Raw genomic sequence first — 16849 nt, 5'->3', positions numbered from 1 at the left:
TTACAGGGCCGTTTCTAGCTATAGGCGGACTATACTCTGTTTTTTTTCATCTGTCCATCCGCCTGTGGTGTTTTTGTATGGTAACACTGCGTCCCGGGCTTTAGATAGTTACGCTGTGTAAGTTTAGGTAAATAAAAGGATATTTGGGTGTACATTTGTAACTGAAAAGTGTTTTAATAATTTACTGTATACAAATTACACCGTTAATATTCGAAATAGGATATTATTATAATCGTTGAATGTAAGCTGAATGTAACTATCTAAACCCCGGGCGCAGTGTTACCATACAAAAACACCACAGGCGGATGGACAGATGAAAAAAACAGAGTATAGGCGATTTCCTAGGGCCCCCAAGCCACCAGGACCCCCCTGGCTAGAAGAAGCTCATCAAGACCTATCTAAGGTCTTCCATGAGGCAGGATCGACTCCCTGGTCTTGCAATAATCAGCATCAACCGTGAGGTGGGCAAGCAGGTGTCAAATGAGGACCTCAATGATGACTTCGCGAGTCAAAAAGCCAGGAAGCAGACATTTTAAGGATTGTTACTGTGAATAATGTGAATTATTAGTTGTTTTTCTGCAGATTGAGACTGTGATGTTAATTAAGCATTATTTTAAGCGTTAGTTTTTTTTATTATCTTTATACTTTGAAATAGATATGAAATAAATATATATGAAGTGTAATAGTTTCTTGCATCTTAGTAGACCATCTAAAGGGCTGGGAATCGCTTCATCACAGTTTGACAAACCCCTCGGGGATAAATGAAGTACCTACCTATCTATCTAACTAGGGCCCCTCAAACAGCATCTTGCCTATGGCCCCCACAAAGCTAGAAATGGCCCCGAGTTCTTGTGAGTTTCAAGAGAACCTGTACCCTTCATAAGAATGCCGTGCACATCGGTCTTGATTTGTTTTGTTTTTCAAAGTGGCCTATTCTTTTGGGAATAGAAGTAGAAGATGCATTTGAGTTCAGCAAGATCTCTTTTGGGATTAAAGGAAGTTACAATAAGTGAGAGGAAGTAGAGGGTGTTTTGTTAAGTCGTACGACCAGTTATTTACAGTTATTTTCGTTCCTGATAAGGTGTGATGAGATATTGCAAACTGCATACGTTTGTTTTTTATCACAACAGGGTTAAGAGGACTCTGGGTACCAAGGAAAACTCGTATAAGAACGAGGCGGCTGGGGTAGTTGATGATGGCTGCATCTATTTACAACAGCCGGTGCAAAAAAGAGATACTATCTGGCAAGAGTTCAATGAAAGATTATATATGTATCCTCTGGGTTCGGAGGGTACATGATTAATCATGCCTCTTTATTGCAAGCTCTTTTTTATGAAATATCTAAAAATAGTTGTTCTCGAATATTTGGTTAGCTGTTTAAAGGAATTAGCGACCAGTATAAATTTATTTAATGTCCACACATTAGTTGCTGAAAGGAATTAGTGTCCAGTGTATATTTATTGAATGTATGCACACATATCTGCTCTGTGTGCATTCAGAATACACGGTCACATATTTTTTTTCTGCATAGATGCACAGTCAGCGTCAGCATCCATCTGTATGACTACGTACACATTTCCTTCAGAATGAGAACAATAATTACCATACCTCACGAACACCAATAGCTACTAGTTCACTGGGTTCGCCCTCAGCCGCTTCTTCTTCTTCTTCTTCTTGCAACATCTCACCATACCATGGGTGGGCCGTTCCCTTTAGAATTCCCCGATCGCTGACGACTTCGCATCCTTTTTGATTTTCTCACTGGCTTTCCCAGAAACCGCTCATCTGTCATGTCTGACATTTTGGCGTGGAGAAGTGATTAAGACGTCAGTTGGAGTATTGTAACTTCTTGAATCTAGTTTTTGGCTTTACTCATTCTTATTAGATTAGTTTGCTTTCATCGTCTTATCCTTTAGTGGCGCTGTGATTAGCGTTAGGTTTCCTGCTATTAATCATAAAAACACTTCAGCATCGAAAGGTCTTCTGCGGATCTGGGGCGTGGGGGCACTTGGGCACGTGCCCACCCCCCGTGAAAAATAATGACAAAATAATGATACTGGAGATTTAGATAACAAAATAAATGAGAAATATAAAAATGAAAAAGTAATAAATCTAATAAAAATATATAGAGAAATGTATATACATATGTATATATATATATATATATATATATATATATATATCATATGTATGTATATGTATGATAATTGATGGCCGCCCACCCCCACCATTCCCTTGAAATCTTTCTGGATCCGCGAGTGACTTAGACCTTCAGTTGATGACTTTTTAAGTGACCTGTCTCGACCGCTTATTTCTTATTCACATCATCAAGTTTAACTAATAACACTGAATCACTAACTCCAAGGCTTTCTCGTCTTGGGGCCGGATTACAACCATCCCCCCAAATAACGGAAGTCGAACTTGGAAGCGATCACATATTGGTTCATTTTTATTCTAACTGGATCATGAAACGCGCCTTATCTTTCCAAATCGGTTGTGACGCGGACACGGGAGCCCTCTGTCGGGGAATATCTGCACGAAATGGACATGCGCATCTCCTCGTCCAGTGAGCCTCTGTATTTTTGAGGAAAAGTTTGGTAGAGATTTATGTCAATTTATTCAGATTAATGGACCATGAATGAATAATCATTTTTATGCGGAAGCGACTTCTAGAAATTTTAAGAGGTACTTATTGATAACATCTTTACAGATAATTTTATTTTTTGAGTATCATAATAGGCCATAAACAATTACGTTTGAGTTTTTGTACTTACATTATTTTTATGGTACTTTAGAAAACAATTGAACATAAAAAAAAAGAAACAAACCGAATAGGAGAAGGTAACGACTTAACATTATTCGAATATATGCGACATTTTAAGAAAAAAAATGTGACAAGACCATTTTTATATGAAATAGAATACTGGGATATTGTTGCTAAATCTAACTACATACGAGCTAGCGTACATGGTGTCTCTAGCATATAGGATCCAGCGAATTTGTTAGTGATTATAAAAGCAGGCAAAGACATGTGAGATTAAAACCAGTGACCTATTTGAGTGGGGGAATTACCTAATTTTTTACGATAATTAGGATTTCACCGAAATCAATTGGAAACACTAGTATGCTTCAGTAGCTGCAGATTCAGCAGAGAGAAATAAATTATTTCATTATGTAAGGCTCCCTCTTTCCCCATAAGGGGTAGTGACGTCAGTGCACTTCATACGGTGCACTGTAGGCATTACTTAAGCTCCTTTGCAGCGTGCCTTCGCCCCTTGGCTGCAACCCCTTTCGTTCCTTTTACTGTACCTCCTTTCGTGTTCTCTCTCTTTCATCTTACTTTCTGGACAATTTATTCGTTATGTAGCTGCGAGGGTTTCCTCCGGTTACACCTTTCAGACTTTTTACTGTCCATTTCCGTTTCAGTGCTGAATGACCTCACAGGTCCCAGTGCTTGGCCTTTGGCCTAAATTCTATATCCGATTCTATAATCAACTCTCTCTCTCTCTCTCTCTCTCTCTCTCCTCGCCACACACACGTACACGCGTCCGTGGCGCAAGCCAACGCGGAAAACTCACTTTTTTGGCTGCACGTGTCTCTCAGAGTTAAGCCTACAAGCAGCCCGATGTGATGTGAAGAAGTCCTTGATTCGACTCCTGATAATCGCGCCCTTTTCTGACATTGGTTTATTTGCCAACTGTCACACTTAACGCTCTGCTGATGTCACTGAAGTCGGTCAATCCGTTTTCCCGGAGATTTTACTGCTTTTGCGATCTTGAATCGCTGTCATTCCTCTGACATCTCTTTGACGTGATGTCCTTAAGCGCTTGTCACCCTCAGGATAGATTCAGCGTGCGTGGGACAGATACAATTATCACTCCGCTGCTGGGGATAAGAGAGAAAGATCTAGAAAAAAACCGAGTGGATAGGGCTTACCTGCTCTTAATGTGACTAGCTCTGGGTTGCAACTCACTTTTCCATGGCCCGTCTAAGCAGGTGAAGTAAGATCAGTGTCTCTGTCTAAAGCAGACTTCTATTCGATGAGTTGGGCAGGAATACGGTCTGTTACACATTTCTTACTCTCGCTCGACGACTGTCATAATCACGCGTTAGTGCATCAGTCAATTTGGTAGGTCACCTTTTGGCGGGAAACAAATATGTTCTTTTTCATCGGATCTTCACATAATTTGTGACGAAGGTGTCCCTCGGTCCTTCCTGATCGTTGTTTGACATAGGCCTATTTCCATGTCGCAAGGTAATGAAAAATGACAAGGGCAAAATATCTTTAAAAAATTTTTAAAACTTTACATTTCACATTGCTGTCAGCTTCCAGTCAGATGTCAACTCGAAGCCTTTGTGGGCATCTCTCCCAGGGTGACGCTACGCAAATTCGATTTCTTTTAGCCGGAAGTGACGTGGTGTGTTCCTTTCATCAGTGTCCTCATCGGCGCTGACCTTGAAAGAGACATCGGTGACTGATCAGAAACGAATCTTGAATAACTTAAAACATATTTTAAAAAGTAAACAGTATCTCATTTGACACCATATTTTAAAAAAGTCTACAGTACCTCATTTGACTAAGGCCGAATTCTCATGGATTTTCTGTAGAGATTTAAAATTTCTGTTCTACTGAAGACGAACCAGGATATTCCCAGTTTACCCTTCATCGTTGACAATTAGACGAATATTTATTTTTAAATAATAATAATAATAATAATAATAATAATAATAATAATAATAATAATAATAATAATAATAATAATAATAATAATAATAATAATAATAATAATAATAATAATTAAACAGTAACCTGAGTCTTAAAATGGAGTTTTATCTTTAAAAAATATATGTACACATACATAACTGGATGTGTTTCTACATTATTATTATTATTATTATTTTTACTAATTTTTCATAGTTACTAGAATTTGCGCTGAATTTGACAAAAATAAACTTATAAAAAACAAACCACTTCCATCCGGTTGTTGGTTTATCTTGTTTTTCTGTTTAAGGTAAATTGTCGTACAAGATGGCAATTTTGTGGTGATGTTGGTTTGGCAAGTTAGGAAAATTCTAACTTGCAAGTTAGGAAAATTCTAACTAATCTATTCTTAGGAATAGATTAGTGAATTAATCAATAGTCGGGAAAAGACAGTAAACAAATAGCAAATACATCATTATAGAAATAAAGAAGTAGCAGTTTATAAACAACCAAGTAAAGGCAGATAAGTAGTAGTATTTGATAAACAAATAAAAATCTTCAGTAATTAAGAATGAAAAATGCTAGACCTTACGTCTCAATAGGCTAAGTAGATTAATATTCAAATGTGCCTCTACAGCGGTGGTTGGCCACCAGTGAATCACAATTCTCTCTCTCTCTCTCTCTCTCTCTCTCTCTCTCTCTCTCTCTCTCTCTCTCTCTCATTTGTTTATAAATAAATTCCATCTGGTTTGTCGTTGAGGTCACTGAAAGCACGATTATCAGATCAATGAATTAAAAGGGATTTGAAATCATATATAGTAGTAGTATAGAGTTCCAAACAGAAGACGAAGATAGACTTAAGGTTTTTTATTCATAATAGTTCATCCAAAAATGTCTTCTTGGGTGGACAGGAGATGAGATACATAAAAGGCCTCGACTCAAAGTTCACGTTTAAGCCATTCTTCTTCTTCTTCTCATTCTTCTTGTGCTTCTTCTTCTTCTTCTTCTTCTTCTTCCTTCTTCTTCGCGTGGCCTTAATACTACTACTACAACTACCCGTCCAAGGAATCGGTAAGTCGAGGCTGCTTCCTTTTACATAATTTTTAGTCCTAAGAACCGCGACGCTCTCTCTCTCTCTCTCTCTCTCTCTTTGATTATTGAGACTTTTTTATATAAATTCTTTTCACATTTCTCTTCCCTAAAGCCCTGCCCCTCCCTCCCTCTCTCTCTCTCTCTCTCTCTCTCTCTCTCTCTCTCTCTCTCTCTCTGTTTCATTATTGAGACTTTTTATATAAATTCTTTTCACATTTCTCTTCCCTAAAGCCTGCACTCATCTCTCTCTCTCTCTGTTCATTATTGAGACGGTATAAATTCTTTTCGCATTTCTCTTCCTTAAAGCCCTGCTCACGCTCTCTCTCTCATATTCTTCAAGCACTGTTTTTTATCAAAAGTCTCTCTCGTCCTCTCTCTATTCTCATCCTCTCGTCCTCCTCTCTCATCCATTCTTCTCTCTCAGTTCTTCAAGCACAGTTTTTTATCAAAAGCCTCTCTCTCTCTCTCTCTCTCTCTCTCTCTCTCTCTCTCTCTCTCTCTCTCTCTCTCTCGTCGGGTTTTACTAAGACCAAGAGAGGGGTCCAGCAAAGAAGCTCTAACCTCCGCAAGAAAAGTTTCGGCTCCAAGACAGCCAGGTGGCTTTCGTTGGCTGCAGTGAAGAAAGCCACCATTCATATATTGATGCAGAGTGAAATGAGCGCCTTTTCCTTCCACGGATTCCTTTCCAGTTCCCACACCACTTCGGGATTGAAGACGAAGGGACATAAACAAGTTAAATAAAAAAGCGCCTCAGTGGCGTGGTTGATATGGTGTTGGCTTCCCACCTCGGTGATCGCGAGTTCGATTCTCGGCCATTCCATTGAGGAGTGAGAGATGTGTATTTCTGGCGATAGAAGTTCACTGTCGACGTGGTCCGGAAGTCACGTATAGCCGTTGGTACCGTTGCTGAATAACCACTGGTTCCATGCAACGTAAAAACACCTTATAAACAAGCAAACAAAAAAGTTAAAAGAATAAATGCGACTGTTCCACTTACCAAGTCTACGATTTTCGATATTCTTCCTTTCGTAGTAAAATTTTAAAAAAATGTTAATAGTAAAAATTCTGATAATACGATGATAAAACCAATATCAAAACAAATTCTAAGCTTTCATCATGGACATTACAAGTTTTTTTTTTTTCCTTTTTCAGATCAAGGTCTAATGTTGGGCCGTGATCAATGTGGAAAAAAATACTTGAGAAAACCCTCTGTCGGGTTTTGGGTCTCTCCTGTACGACCTAAAGAGAACTGAAGTGAAAAGGTAATTTTATACCGTTGCGTCTTTCACACACACACACACACACACACACACACACACACACACACACACCTGAGGTAGTAAATGTAACACGAAGGTAACCTCATTTTCTCTTAGCCGAAGCCCGAAGATTTACAACCTATAAAGTTCACCTTCATCATAATCAGGAGCTCGACTGTAAGATACATAATATATATACCGTATATATATATATATATATATATATATATATATATCTATATATATATATATATATATATATAAAGTTTCATATGGTACATGGCACTTTTTTTCTCATAAGATTTGGTGCCTCTCGGTGTTAGCCTTCCAGTTCTCAGCGTTTTTTTTTTTTTTTTTTTTTTTTTTTTTTAGATAGAACTGCCCGGCCTAAGACCCTTATTATTTTTTTTTTTTTTACACTGGTTACCGAAACTACAAACGTCTACCTGGTACATATTTCGCTATTTACGTCAACAAGTTGCAATGGGTTTTAACAGAACATTTTCTCTCTCTCTCTCTCTCTCTCTCTCTCTCTCTCTCTCTCTCTCTCTCTCTCTCTAACACCGAGAGCCACCGAATCTTGGGAGGAAATTCATATATAACATATAAAACTTTTTGCCTTCTGTGCAGTCAATGAAGTTGCTTGTGTCGTGGAAGCTTTCTTCGTCCGATATTCATCCACAATTCCGCAGTTGAGTTTTGATTGTAGCAGTGATCGTTGCCTTTTATTTTCTTAGGAGCCAACCTCTGTCAAGGGAAGTGGCCTGAGGTTGATCATATCTCCCCGTATTTCCGAGTCCCTTCTGTTATTTCTTTTGGATGATCGCCATATTCTTTGGAAGCTTGAATTTCAAGTCAGTGGCCCCCTGTGGTCTTGTTCCATATGAATAGGGTTTATGTTCTGAATAATAATGATGATAATAATATCGGTTGTTTCGAACAGCTCATATTTACGATTAAAGGACCCAATCGTCGCTGTTTTATTTGATTCGTGAAAAGATCAAATATGCTCATGAATCGAAATGATGCCATAAGTTCCTGATGGTAGTATCTTCGTGATATCCAACCCAGCAACATCTGGCGCTGGTAAAGACAAACCGGCAACTGAGAAGACCAACCTTGACGGCCCATTCGGGTGAAGCCCCTCCAGTCTATTTGGGTGCTGATGCTCCATTATCATCCGGCAAAGATTTGTCTTATAAAAACAGCCCTGGAATGTCACAGAAGGCTGAGTAACGCTCGACCGTTTGGCAAATTTTCCGCAGAGTTATGTGTCCCTTCAAATGCCGGACTTGGCCGGGAAGGTCCACGAGCAGTTCCTGTTCCGAATCTGGGAGTTTTCAGTCCCTGGAGTATCAGTATTTGGGTTGACCGCAACATCACTAATTAGAATGAACTTTTAATTGGAAACTCAGGAGCGTGGAAGTTGTTTGCTATTCTTCGTACTATTCTTATTCTTCTCTTTTTCCTTATTTTTAATTTCGACCATGAATATCTTCGCTATAATAATAGAATTTCGAAATTAGACCATGATGTGGGAACCAAAGTTCTATAATCACATCAGCTAACCCTCCATCCCCATACACCCACATACACACACACACACACACACAAGAGCAAGGATCTGAGGAAGAATTTTTGTTGTCCTGAGCAACAAACACCGCTGAAGGATTTTCATTTATTTTATATATATATATATATATATATATATATATATATATATATATATATATATATATATATAAATTTTTTTTAGATTTTTGTTAATAAATGCTGAGGTGATATTTACTGCACCTGGGTTAAGAGGTTTTCATTTGGTGAATAATGTAATTTCTATCAGTAATTATTCAAGCGTTTCTAGAATCGCTTTCATAATTCTGTTTATGAATGTAATGGTATTCTTAGCCAATCACAGGGCTGGAAATTCTGTCTCTCTCGAGAGTTCACATAGGCAGGATGTATGTTCCACCTCTCCTGAGGGATACATCTTTCGCCAGTATCCTTCAGGAGAGGTGGAACATACATCCTGCCTATGTGTACTCTGGAGAGAGATTAAGAGTTTCCAGCCCTGTGATTAGCTTATCAACAACCAATCAGGAGCGTCGTAAGGGACTGGGCTAGACATCACATGCACGGTTGATGTGAATCTACTGTAGGAATTCTATTGCTATCCAACTTATATTACTATCTTTATCGTCCTAATTGCGATTGTTTTTTTGTTGCTGCTGCTGCTCCCTTGAATTTTGTTATTTAATGGCTATATTATTCTGTAAAGCATTCATCCACAATCACCCATCCTTATGCGGATACACACACGCACACACACACACAAGCTTTTCAGCACTTTGGTTCGTGTCTTCTTTTCCGCCTATCAAGAACTTTGGTCATAAAGCCTTTTCGTACCTCGAGGCAAAATGACCAACGAGGCTAAATAAAGCACAAAGACAGCAATCAAGTTACAGGAAATACTTGCTAAGACCTGAAACGCCAGAACGCCATCTTTTCCTAGGTGAGCACAGCGCCTCAGTGGCGTGGTTGGTATGGTCTTTACCTGCCACCTCGTTGGCCGCGATTTCGATTCTCGACCATTCCATTGATGGGTCAGAGATGTATATTTCTGGTGATAGAAGTCCACTCTCGACGTGGTTCGGAGGTCACGTAAAGCCGTCGGTCCCGTTGCTGAATAACCGCTGGTTCCATGCAACGTTAAAACACCAAACAAGGAAGCAATCCTACGTTAAGACAAGCATATTATGGGTCTACTAATCCTGGTATGGGTCACTTGTATGAGCATCTTTCTGACTGACGCCTGTCTACCGGATGGGACTTCTTCCCTCTTTCTGTTATGCCTTCCCCCTGCTCTGCAGTCTTCATCCTTATGATAGGCGATTTTACCTTTCCGTTCGATGTTAATCCTGGTTTTTTCAGCAATTTTTTTTTTTTCCACTGTGCCTGCGTGGGATAAGGTAATGATGTACCTAGCGGCAACTTATTATATATATAATATATATATATATATATATATAATATATATATATATAGTAGATATAGTATATGTATATATATATATATAAATATATATATATATATATATATATATTAAAATATATATAATATATATAAACACATATTCCTATTGTCATTTAGTGCTTCTTTCATCTGTTCTTTTATTCTAACCCATTAATCACTTGCCTTTTCTTGTGTCTGTTCTTGCCTTGGTTGTTTTTGTTGGCCGGTTTTTTAATAGATGTTTTGAAACTATTAGTTAACCTGTTGTACAGGATTCATATTTGGTCAGGATGGCGTACATTGAACAGTTTCGAGGGAAAAAAATTGCATGAACGAGTGTTGCAAAAATACGCTGAGTTTTTTAAAAAGTTTTTACAGCCTTGAATGATTTAACTACCCTCCACAAAGAGAAAGAGAAATCTCAAGACGAGAGAGAGAGAGAGAGAGAGAGAGAGAGAAGCAAAGTACATTGAATTAATCAGCTTTCCTAATTGATGACGTGCTTATCACTAGATGGAATTTAAAACATTTCCTCACTGATCCTTCTCTATCTCCTCGTCTTTCATTATCATGGTTGTCATTATTTTCTTGCTTGATAGCGTCATGTGATAATCAATATAATGAGTTTCTGTATATACTATATTAGTATTGAACTTTATCAAATTGCTTTAATTTTTCGTGTTATGTTTTTTTTTATTTTATTTTTTTATTTTTTACAAATAAAAATTCCGCTTTCGTAGAAGTTTCGTCGGCAAGTAAAAAGTCTTTTTCGGTTTGTACCATGAAAACGTACAAAAGACGAATAATAATAACGATAATAACCATGATAGCGACTGAATATCAAAGCACTTGGACAGAGCCCAAGGCCACGGATCAGAGTTTTACTCTCTCCTATTGGCACGTTTGCGGTTGTGAAGTGATATTCGCTGCTCTGGTCCTTGCAAGGTCGTTGTCGCGTTTGGATTTCCAATTTCCTTCCTTCTTTCTTTACTTGGCTGCGTTCGCTCGCTTTTTTTTTTTTTTTTTTTTTTTTTTTTGATATCGCAGAACGCGAAGATTCTTTTTTCATTCGAACAAAAGATGCGTTTCATTGTTTGCCTTAAAAACGTATTCGTTCATCTCATGAAGAGAGAACTCAGTTTTTATAGTTATGATATGGAGATTTTATCTCATTTTTGTTCAATGCAATATAACTCATGGGCTGCACCAGGAGGAGGAGGAGTCCGTGCTGGTATAAGGCTCTCTTTACCTAAAAAATCGACAGCATCAGCAGGAGTAAACAACTATGCAGCTCAAAGATCTCGGAAATCGAAGTTTATTATATAGTTTTGGCAGAAACGATGATAACGGTCAAGGCTGCTATCACTTTTCTCTTGGTCAAGTATTTCTTGTGTTTGCAGTGTTTTATTCTTTCTTTTTTTGAACATTGTTGTGCATATTTCAAAAATTTGATAACATTTTGATTGCATTTGTAGGATAACTAGAAAGCATTTGTAAGTGCGGTTGTACCAAGGATGCTAATATTTTTTTCTTAGTCCTGCTTTTCGTGTCTCTTTGTAAGTTTTTTTTATTAGAAAGTTAAATCTTATTTTAAATGAGTTTATGCATTTTTAGTTTTCTGTAAAAAAAAAAAAATGAGATGGCTTTGTCTGTCCATCCTCACTTTTTCAGTCCGCCTTTAGATCTACAAAACCTAATGAGGCTAAGAGGGCTGCAAACTGATATGTTGATCATCCACCCTCCAATCATCAAATATACAAGGTTGAAGCCCTCTATCCTCAGTAGTTTATATTTCAGTAGTTTGTATTTCATCGTGCGTCTGGCACCGCCGATTCCAATTCCAGAGGCATAGCTGACACACCTTCACTCTGCTCATTCGAATCGTAGCTGAGAGTTTCATGTTGTAGCACATCGAGAGGCTCGTAACGATGTTACAACAAGATCGTGACACTGCGGCTAGTCGAGTGGCTCTCCTTGATCCTCAAAGGTGCTTTTTTTTAAATTTCAATTTGGTAGTTTTTATTTCAGTTTCAATTTGGTCAGCCTAGGAGCACAGGGCACCACTGGGCCGTCGCTGAAAATTTCATGGGTCATGACTGAGAGTTTCATGGGCCATAGCAGAACATTTAATAGGACGTGGCTGAGTGTTTCATACAGCATTATACACTACAGAAAACTCGATTGCGCCAAAGAAACTTCGGCACATTTTTACTAATTTTTTTAATGCGATCACATATTTAATCGAATTATTGAGACAATGAAGAGAACACATTTAGAGTGAAGTTGTACCATCCAAACCAATTTCTGGCTATGACTACGTAGGTCAGACAGGAAAGGTCTTACAGCAGATCCTAGAGAGCAAAGGAATTCTCATACGAGATGGAATAGGATCTTGAATATGACTCATGAGTGGAAGAGGATGGAAATTCTGAAGTCAGATCTCGCCCTTAGGTGCGCTTACTGACCGGCAGATATTTCACCCAGAGGATGTAGGTGTTTATATCACTTGGGAGATTACTTGAAGACGAGCAAACCTCTTCACAGTTTGCTAGGAAAACCAGTAAACGGACCACGACTTAATTTAGAGACATGAATAACAACATGAGAATGGCACACAACATCAAAATCCAAGGTAAATGAAAACAAAAGAAGTCGGTTATATAGAGAATGCAACAATAAAATACATGATAAATAGAAGGGTAGTGTTGATATATATATATATATATATATATATATATATATATATGTATATATATATATCATATATATATATATATATATATATATATCAAGCTATAAATGTCCTTTTATATCTAATTCGCTCTACCTCGGAATTAATATATTTTCATATATGTGAACCGAAGGAGATTTCTTATCGACTAAAACATTTCCCTTCGGTTAACATGTATGAAAATATATTAATTCCGAGATAGAGCGAATTAGTTATTAAAGGACATTCGTAGCTCGATGTATGTATATGAATCACGGTAATATGATAAGACTCATGTAAATATATATATATATATATATATATATATATATATATATATATATATATATATATAATATATAATATGTATATATATTATAATATATATATATATATATAATATATATATATATATATATATATATTATATATATATATATATATATATATATATATATATATATGTGTGTGTGTGTGTGTGTGTTGTGTGTGTGTGTGTGTGTGTGTTTGCATGTTTGTGTGTGTCTGTGAGAGTGAGAGACGGGAGACACCCTTGAGAACTATGACGCTCTTTAGTACTCTTAATGGTCAACCTATGTAAATAGGCATTAGAAACACCTTTTCTTCTTTAGGGGTAAAAAAACGGCGGCAATTCCGAGGCTTCCTCTCCGGCGATGACTGGCCGAGGCTGTTCAAGGTGACGATAACCTAAACACCTGTGGTTCTAGAATCAGTGCGCTGACCAAGAGATTCTTAGTGGCTATTTTAGAAGAAGAGAAAAATTGAGCAAGAGAAAAGTGCTATTTTAAACCCGTCACTAACCACTGATTTCTATTTGTATCATACAGGATTATACAGGTTTCCAGAGGCTGATAGATGCCAAGTTATGTATTTAGTGTATTAAGTGTTAAGCCTTACGTTCTGTTTCTTTTCAAGGTTAAAATGTCACCTCCTGAGATAATTTTTTTTCTTTTTGTGTCTGGTGGTTCCTCAAAAATGCTTTTTTTTTTTTTTATCCTTTTAACCTATTCTGCAATACCCTGTATTTGGTAAGGCCCAAAACCTCTCATATCCGTAAAAAACGTTTCTTCTTTTTTTATTTATTCATTTTGCATCTCCCTGTATATGGTAAGGCCCAATAATCAGTTTTGTTGTTACGGAAACGCATCTTTTTTGTTTTTTGTTTATTGATACTATGGCAGGGCTCTCTTTTATAAAAGAACTCTTGCTTCTGCATGTATGTATGTGTGTATGTATGTATTATGTTCCTATTGGTTTTGATTAGAATTTACGTATTTATGCATAACTGGATTGACGAGTATTATGTATGTATGTATGAATGAATTCTATATTTATTTTTCCTTCTTTTTAATGGATAATTTTTTATTAAATATAAGCTAGCCAAAAGATTGCATTTGCCTACTAAATCATTACACTGTGCTTGAAAATATCATAATCGTTATTTATGTAGATCACAGTTCAAAGATGCCCTGCTGGAACGCGCGTACACCATGATGCGCCCGTGTTTGCATTGCCATGGTACCTTACCTTACAGACCTTACAGCTCGTTCGGGTTGGCCCAGGTCCCTCAGTGTGAGGAATGTCTACCAGAGAATTGCTAATGCATCTTCCGGTATATTTTTCATCTTCCAATCTTGGATGGTCTGGGATGCAGCTGAGATATTTGTCGAGCTTATCCTTAAACAAATCTACGGTCACTCCTGATATGTTCCTCAGATGAGCTGGCAACGCCTTGAAGAGGTAATATTCAAGCCATAGCTTAGTATAAGTTAAGTTGCAGCTTAATTAACCTGTGAGCCTAAGTGATTTACTTGGTTGTATACCTTTGATGAACAGCCTTTTTTAGAGTTTTGTGTTATGCTAATAATGTAAAGTTCGTTTGTTACTGAATTATAAATAATTATTATTTATCTAAATATTTCCGGATCCATTTTCCCTATAGAAAGGTTTTGAACTTTATGATAGGTAATTTGGGGAACGAGAAAAGGTAGGAAAACGTGAGCAGAAAACGAATCACACTTTTAGGTAGGAGAAATGTCAGGGGAAAGAAAGTCACAGTTTATTCGAATAACAGAAGCAGTAAAAGATTTTTGAAGTCATTAACTGACAATACAGTTATCACATGCTGTTATAATCACATACTGACAACATGATTTATATATTACGGCATGGCATAATTGTGAAAGAGAAAATTAATCTTATTTCTTAATTAATGTAGAGAACCACACACACGCGTGTCTATATATAGATATATATATATTAGTGTATATATATCTATATATATATATATATATTATATTATATTATAAATATATATATATATATACATATATGAATATATAATAAAAGGAGCCCATAAAAACGCCAAAATATGGAGAGAAAATACTATATTTCAGACACTGCTGTCTCTCTGTTCTGGTAGATGAATGAGAAAAGTTACAGAAAAGGTGGTATATATACCAAGAGATTCATCCACAGTTAAAAGGATTAAAGGAGGATTATCAGTGGGAGTGACCTAAATTGACTTAACTGTGGATGGATCTCTTGGTATAAATACCACCTTTTCTGTAACTTTTCTCTATATTTTGGCGTTTTTATGGGCTCCTTTTATTTGATGGAATTCTGTGGTAACTGAACATTTTTATCAGTTATATATATATATATATATATATATATATATATATATATTATATATATATATAATATATATGCTTGTTTTTATTTGTTTTTATAGGATTGTGGTGGAACGGAGATTGATTAAACAAGTGGCCGCGATCGACTGTTTGGCCACGTCCTATATATATTTTTTCTTTTAAATTGGTGTTATTTTCATTTGTGTTTGGAATTCCCAACGTCCGGGTAGATTATATATATATATATATATATATATATATATATATATATATATATATATATATATATATATATATATGAGCGGAGATCATCCTTGAGACAGCCGTTAAAGGATGAAAGTTGCCTCGGCCTCTAAGAGCAGTTTTATTAGCAAGTTTAAAATTGTTTTAGGCCATTTTTTTTGTATCCTCCTGTCAGCCAGCTTTTTTTTTTTTCACTCCACTGCGGCTTTTAAGTTATAGGTCGTTAGGTCTTGCCAGTTCAGATATTACTAGGAAGGTCGAATAATTTCACGTCGCTAACTTATCGCACGGTTGAAGTTAATGATTTGTTGGTAGTTGTTAGCAGTACTTAATCGATTATCCAGTAATATGGCCCAGGTTCACTCTCCACTTTTGGTCGTTGATTTTTTTCAGCCTGTTGGAGATCAGTACGCCGTCGTGTGTTAATGCCAGGTTCTGTTTTAGCACGGACACACCCTTATAACGTGGTTGTAATTCGGTCAGAATATGAAATGTACAAATTAGAAAACGTAAGAAAAAGCTTGTTTGGTTTCTGTGACTTTTCATTATTTTTATGTCCTTTAGTTTTATTTTTTAAAGTTACGCAGGTCTTGTACAAAATCGAAAATTTGAATAGATCACCAGTATGGCTTATTTACTTTGCAATGTAAACTTTAACTGTTCTTATGAAAGAATCGGCATCAGCTAATTTTGTGAAGGTTAATTTAATTTTCATATTGACCAAAGCTACGATGGTTTCTGGAGACACGGCTGATCTTAAAAACATCTTGACCAGTTTGAATGTCCTGAGGAATTCCCGAAGAGAGGGCACATTGCCGCGACTGTTAGCTGCAACCATCAAGGTGATGAACATTAGTAACAGGTCAGCAATTTTCAATTCGGTTGATATGTTTAGAAAGTGTAAAAGTTATAATTAATCATTTACCTGCGAATTGAATTTTACCTTCTCTACTGATGTGGAAGTATTTTTACATTTTTACCCTGCAATCCTTATTTTAAAAGATAGTGCTTTTCAACTAACTACTTTAAAAGATAATGTTTTTCAACTAACTACTTTAAAAGATAGTGCTTTTCAACTAACTACTTTAAAAGATAGTGCTTTTCAACTAACTACTTTAAAAGATAGTGCTTTTCAACTAACTACTTTAAAAGATAGTGCTTTTCAACTAACTGCTTTAAA

At 36.6% G+C, this 16849-nt stretch overlaps 1 long non-coding RNA gene across 1 annotated transcript in view; it reads left to right on the top strand.

Moving 5' to 3' along the window:
* LOC135215275 (uncharacterized) overlaps positions 1-16532 on the top strand; it is a 71967-nt gene extending 55435 nt beyond the window's left edge. Inside the window, exon 3 of the long non-coding RNA XR_010314635.1 lies at positions 16396-16532. This is a non-coding gene — a long non-coding RNA (uncharacterized LOC135215275). The remainder of the gene's footprint in view (positions 1-16395) is intronic.
* The last annotated feature ends 317 nt before the right edge of the window (positions 16533-16849 follow it).

Source organism: Macrobrachium nipponense, chromosome 5 (assembly GCF_015104395.2).
Source record: "Macrobrachium nipponense isolate FS-2020 chromosome 5, ASM1510439v2, whole genome shotgun sequence".
NCBI lineage: Eukaryota > Metazoa > Arthropoda > Malacostraca > Decapoda > Palaemonidae > Macrobrachium > Macrobrachium nipponense.
This window is presented reverse-complemented; position numbering and strand designations above follow the sequence as displayed.